At 41.8% G+C, this 6,133-nt stretch overlaps 1 protein-coding gene across 4 annotated transcripts in view; it reads left to right on the plus strand.

The window, feature by feature from the left end:
- The window catches only part of Hydin (HYDIN axonemal central pair apparatus protein), a 421,354-nt gene that overhangs the window by 10,091 nt on the left and 405,130 nt on the right, over positions 1 to 6,133 (plus strand). The gene's annotated exons all lie outside the window — the stretch shown is intronic.

The raw sequence follows: 6,133 nt of genomic DNA on the forward strand, positions 1-6,133 counted from the left end.
AGAAACAATTTGGGAGTCAGAATAGTTATAGAAATTGAAGCACATCAAACATGAAAATATCTGAGTTCGCAGTAGTACTTACAATTATCATTGGGTGTTTCTCCCATACCCATGCATTACTCAAAAAAAAAAATAAAAAAATAAAAAAAAATTAAAAGTTCAGAACCAAGCAGTTACTTTCTTTTCTTCTATGAACTATATTCAGGGAAGAGCCTATGAGGAATTCTGTGAATTATATACTGTGAATATTAACAATTTTTATTTAAAATGTTTTTACATGTGATAGATTTTAATCATATTCCTTCCTTTCCCTCACTTCTTCCCAGATCTTCTCACCTTTTTACCCATCTACCCATCTTCATTCTCTCCCTCTTTCCTTCCCTCCCTCCCTCCCTGTCCCATAAAACAAAAAACAAAAGAAGCTGGGCAGTGGTGGCACATGCCTTTAATCCTAGCACTTGGGAGGCAGAGGCAGGCAGATTTCTGAGTTCAAGGCCAGCCTGGTCTACAGAGTGAGTTCCAGGACAGCCAGAGCTATACAGAGAAACCCTGTCTCAAAAAACCATAAATAAATAAATAAATAAATAAATAAATAAATAAAATAAAAATAAAATAAATAAAATAAAAAAAATAAAAAAGAACTTAAAAGAACTTCAAACTTACTGAAAGTGCCAGTCAGGTTCAGTAACCTAGGGGAAAGTGAAAGGCTGGAGAATCTTAGAATTTAAAATGAGGGCATTTAATACAAATGTATGGTGTATAACCTTTACCTAAAAGGACATGGAGGGCCACTGTAGCCAGCCAGAAATATAAAATAGCCAGTTCCAGGAACTCAGAGCCTCAGGGCTCTGGTTCCCGATACCTGTCCCTCCTGAATGATCCACAATGAGGGTGGAACTAAGAATGAAGGTCTAGTGGTTTATGAGACTCTCCACCCTTTCGACCAGTAGATGAAGATTACATTCCTAGAATGAATGTGTTCCCCTCCCTAACTAAATACCTTGGGTCGGGTCCCTCTGAAAGTTTCCACTGTTTATGTTCTGTTTCCTTGGTAACCCTTTCTCCGCCCCCAGCTTGTGGTCTTTCCTTAAATACCCCACACTTCTTGTGTTGGGTGTCGAACTCTGGCCAGCATGGTCATGAGATCGACCCCAGGGTCGAACTCCTCTGGCCAGCATGGTCACGAGATTGACCCCGGTAAGGTATCCCCAATAAACCTCATGTGATTACAGCAAGTTCGGTCTCTCGTGAGTCATTGGGTGGTCGCGTCATCCCGGGACTTGAGTAAAGATCTCCCCAGTTCTGGGGGTCTTTCAAAAGTACATTTCCTTGACACGTCATGGAGAGCCTGGTCACCAACCTGAGGTCCCTGCATACTTGAATGCATGCTTTGGTGTGAATTCCCTACAAACAAAGACACTGATTTCTTAAGAACCCATGACAAATGATCAAGTTACTTAAGTAACCATGCTGTGATCAAAACCAGAAAACAGTGGTGAACCAGTTTGAGCCTGTTTAGAACCACAGTTGCATTTCATCCTTAATTTTGTTTAGTCTTTTGTTTTTAATCTCCTGCTCTGACCTTGGCATGTTTGATGATCAATAGATAAGACTTGACTCTGGGTTTGATGTTGTGGGGAGGGGTGCATATTGTATACTTGTGCATGAGTGCAGGTGTGCATGGAGACCAGAAGAGGATATTGAGTATTTTTGGAATAACCTCTTGGGCACTGTGTAAAAGCCTCACCTGTCAATAAAGAGCTGGATGGTCTATAGCAAGGCAGGAGAGAACAGCTGGAACTTCTGGGAAGAGATAGGAATTCTGGGAAGGAGTCAGGCGCAGGAGATTCGCCTCTGAGACATGAAGGAACTTGGACGTATGAAACTGAGGAGAGGAAACTAGCCACGTGGCAGACATAGATAGAATAGTTTAAACAGTCTAAGTGAGTTACAAGCTAGTTGAAGAACAACCCTAGCTTAAGGCCTAGGCATTAATTCATAAATAAATTAGCCCCTGTGTCTTTATTTGGGAACTGGTACAGCCATAGAAATGACTGAACGGTTCCAGGGTGTCCTGCTCTATCATTGTCTACTTTATCCCTTGAGACAGAGTCTCTCACTGAACCTGGAGTTCTTAATGATCCTCCTATCTCTACCTACCACAGCACTGGGATTATAGCTCCTTATGAGTGTTAGGGATTTTAACTCAGATCCACATGCTTACAAAGCAAGCACTGTTTCTCATTGAGCCAGCTCCTCAGCCCCTCGATGTTGTCTCATGCTTAGAACATCATAGATTCAAGCTGTGTTCTCCTTTGAGCATCTTGTCGATGGTGGATCATTTTGATGTGCCCATGACTGAAGATGTTCACTGCAGTCACTTGATAAGGTGGCGTCTGTCAGGCTTCTTTATTGCGAAGCCATTCTCTTCCTAATTAGTAGGTACTTTATGAGCTTGTACTTTGAGAATATTTAAATGTCTTGTTCTTCATCAAACGTTCATTTGATTCATTTATTTAATCTATGAGCTAGACTCATGGATTCTCATTTTAGTCAATGAACTATGTGTCATCCGCTACTATCATTATTTATTTTCATGGGCAAATATCTTAGGTTAATTAGAATCCCTGATGCCTTATCAATAAGTGTGGCTTCTGGACCCAGAATAAGCTGAGGATTAGGTGACTTTAAAGCAAATTTCATTATGTGGGATAAAGATATTATGCTTATATTGACAAATCCTTTCAGAGAGAGGAAACTAACACATACATGACCTCTGTCAGTAGGAAGACTATCTAACATACTACTCCACAAAGAAATATACACATCTATTTATTTATTTATTTATTTATTTATTTATTTATTTATTTAATGTGTTTGTATATATGAGTCTCTGTGTCTGTGGAACATGTGTATAGGTTCCTGTTGAAGCCAGGAGATGACATTAAATTCCCCAGAGCTATAGTTACAGATTAGTAATTGCAAGTTGCCTGTTGTGGGTGCTGGGAACCAAACCTGGGTCCTATGCAAGAGTGGCCAATACTCTTAGTTGCTAAGCCATCTCTCCAGCCTCATGTATTTGCTTTTGAGACTCAACTCAAGCCTTGACTATAAGTATCTAGACTACCCATCTCCTACATGCAATGTTTAGAGCCCATTTAACCCAAAAGCTTCTGGTTAAAATAGACTTGTCCCGGAGGTCCCGTTTTATGAGGTCTGGGAAGGTTTGACTCCGTCTGGACGAGAATTGTCTCCCTGCCTTCAGTTTGATAGCTAGTATTAAGAAATCACAGAGCATTTTTTCATGACAGTGATGTGACATCTAAATGTTATGTAGGACCACATACAAAACCTAGTCTTTCCTGAACTGTTGCTGGAATGGCCAAAGGGATCAATGCAGACATAGGGACAGGTGTCACTCACCAGATAGGGAGCTGGCCTGCAGCCTCTACAGCTGTTCACTGCTGGAGCAGCCGTAGCTTGCTGGGGCTCATTAATGCCCAGAAGCAGCTGCGACAGCAAGCAATTTAGTGAAAAATAATCCATCAATTAATCTCTTTGTTATTGGACATTCCAGATGCTTGCACCTTGGTTAATGCGATGAAGCGTCCAGGAATGAAATGTGTCTTGATAGCTCTGGGTGTATTAACATGATGGTTGTCCTGCCTTCCCGACCAATGCTGGGAGCATACGAGGACCCCAAGCAGTGAGAGGGCTCACCCGAGGCTCTGTTTCACTCAGAAGAAATGATTTGAAAATTGCAGTACTTTGAACATTGCTGATAAACTGGTGTCTGGACTGGGTTCAGAGCTCAAGCTGGAGCAATTCCTTTCAATAAAGAAAGGCAATGAAAAACAGTGTGGGAGCACAGCCTTGGAACTGTCCAGGGCTCACCTTTTGCCAGCGCTGAACAGTCCCTTGGAAATCTCCAGCTTTGCACGTAATTACCACCTCCTTTAGCTCTTTCTTACTGCTGCTTTCCTCACTTCCCCTGTGATCTGATTCCGATTCCCTCTTTGTTGCCAAACAAGGCTTTCTCTTCCAGACACCATCTGCTTTCAGGAGACATTTGGGTTTTCTCTTCCCTTCCTCAAGTGCTCCTTTCCAGGCCTGTGTTTTCCCCTTTGCAGGACTGCTGCTACTCTGTGGCCCCATGGTTGACGGGAAGGCTACGCTGGCTTGTGAACTGAGATGAAGTTGGAACCCAACAGATTCTATATTGGACTTGGACATATCTTTCCTGACCCTCCAGCCCCAGGGACTAGTGTAGCCTATCTTAAAAATATCTTATGTCTTTTTAAAAAAGAGTTACTTAATATATATATATATATATACATATATATATATATATATATGAGTACACTGCAGCTGTCTTCAGATACTCCAGAAGAGGGCGTCAGATCTCATTAAGGATGGTTGTGAGCCACCATGTGGTGGCTGGGATTTGAACTCAGGACCCTGTGGAAGTGCAATCAGTGCTCTTAACCACTGAGCCATCTCTCCAGTTCTCATATCTTTTTGTCTTGACAAACAAACAAAAAGGTCTTTTGTTTGTTATGAGGCTTCCAAGAATGCTAGTCTACCTGAGGAAGTGATGTCATTCTTCCCAATATCAGTTGCAGTCTCTACAGGGGAGTGGATCTTGAGGCTACCCAGAGTCTCTGGAACTACTCTCAAAGTATGGTACAGATCCGTGTAGTTTGTTGATGTTATTACTGTTGTTTGTTTTTGCTACAAAGGTATCTTAATATATGATAAGAATATATAGAGCATTAAGTTGGAAATACATACATATATACTGTCAGCAATACTCAGAAACACACGTATGCAGGCACACACACAACACAGAGAACAACTTCAGGATTCACTTTTCTCTTTCCATTATCTGAGTCCTAGAGATCAAACTTGGCAGGATGTGCCTCTACCTGCTCATCCATCTCACTGGCCCACTTAATACCTTTAGTATACTGAGAAACAGGATGTCAGCATATATAAAACTTCCTGATACATTTAATATCTGGCATTCCATAGTATGTGTGCAACATGTTTTCTTTACTTGATCTATCACAGACACACATTTGTGCTGCTTTGAATGAGAATGGCCTCCATAAGCTCATATATTTCAATGCTTAGTCACCAGGGACTGGCACTGTTTAAAAAAAAATTAGAAGGAGTAGGAGGCGTGGCCATATTGGAGTAGGTGTGGCCATATTGGAGTAGGTGTGGCCTATTGGAGGAAGTATGTTACTGCCTGGGCTCTGAGGTTTCAAAAGCCCACTCAGGCACAGCCCGTCTCTCACTTTGCCTGCTGCTCCAGGACCATATAGTTGTCTGTTTCTTGCCATGATAAAGATAAACTAGCCTTCTGAAACTGTCAGCTAGCCTACAATTAAATGCTCTCTCTTATACAAGTTGCATTGGTCATGGTGTCTCTTCACAGCAATAGAACAATAACTGAGACAGGAGTTAGTAGCAGAGAATATTGCTATGACAGGCTTGACTATGCTTTCATTTGGGGGAGTATCGAGGACTCTGGGGCTTTTACCAGAAGAGCAGTTAAGGTTTTAGCAGGGGTTAATGGGCCTTCCTAGTAAGAACATGGAAGACCGTGGTTCTGAGGGCAGTGTAGACTATATAGCCCCAGCTCAAGAGGTTTCCGAGGGGAGAGTATTAGGGAGTGGCCTGGAGACCATTGTGGTATTTTGGCTAAGAATGTGGCTGCTTTCTGCCCTTGTCTTGATAACTGTGCTGGAGGTGAAGTTGAAGAGTTTTAGATTAATGTTGTTGGCAGAGATTTCAAGACAGCCTAATATTGACTATGTCACATACTTGTGACTACTAGTCACTCTTATGCAGATCTACAATGGAAAAGAGCAAGCAAAATGTACAGTTTGAGGAGAAAAGGAGAGCCAGGAAAAGGCAAAGTTGGAGCCAAGTTCTGTGCTTTAAGGAGATAAAAAGTTTAAAGAAAAGCCTGCTGCTAAATGGAATAAAAGGAATGGGGACCTCAAGGCAGGACCCCACCCAACTAAGCTTCCAATTTAGGAAAGGAATTAAAGGAAAGCATAAACAACAAAGGAAACCATCAACTATCGATTATGCAAATACAAGTTGGGTGGGGGAGGGGAATGGG

Source organism: Mastomys coucha, unplaced genomic scaffold (genome assembly GCF_008632895.1).
Source record: "Mastomys coucha isolate ucsf_1 unplaced genomic scaffold, UCSF_Mcou_1 pScaffold22, whole genome shotgun sequence".
NCBI classification, from domain to species: Eukaryota; Metazoa; Chordata; class Mammalia; order Rodentia; family Muridae; genus Mastomys; species Mastomys coucha.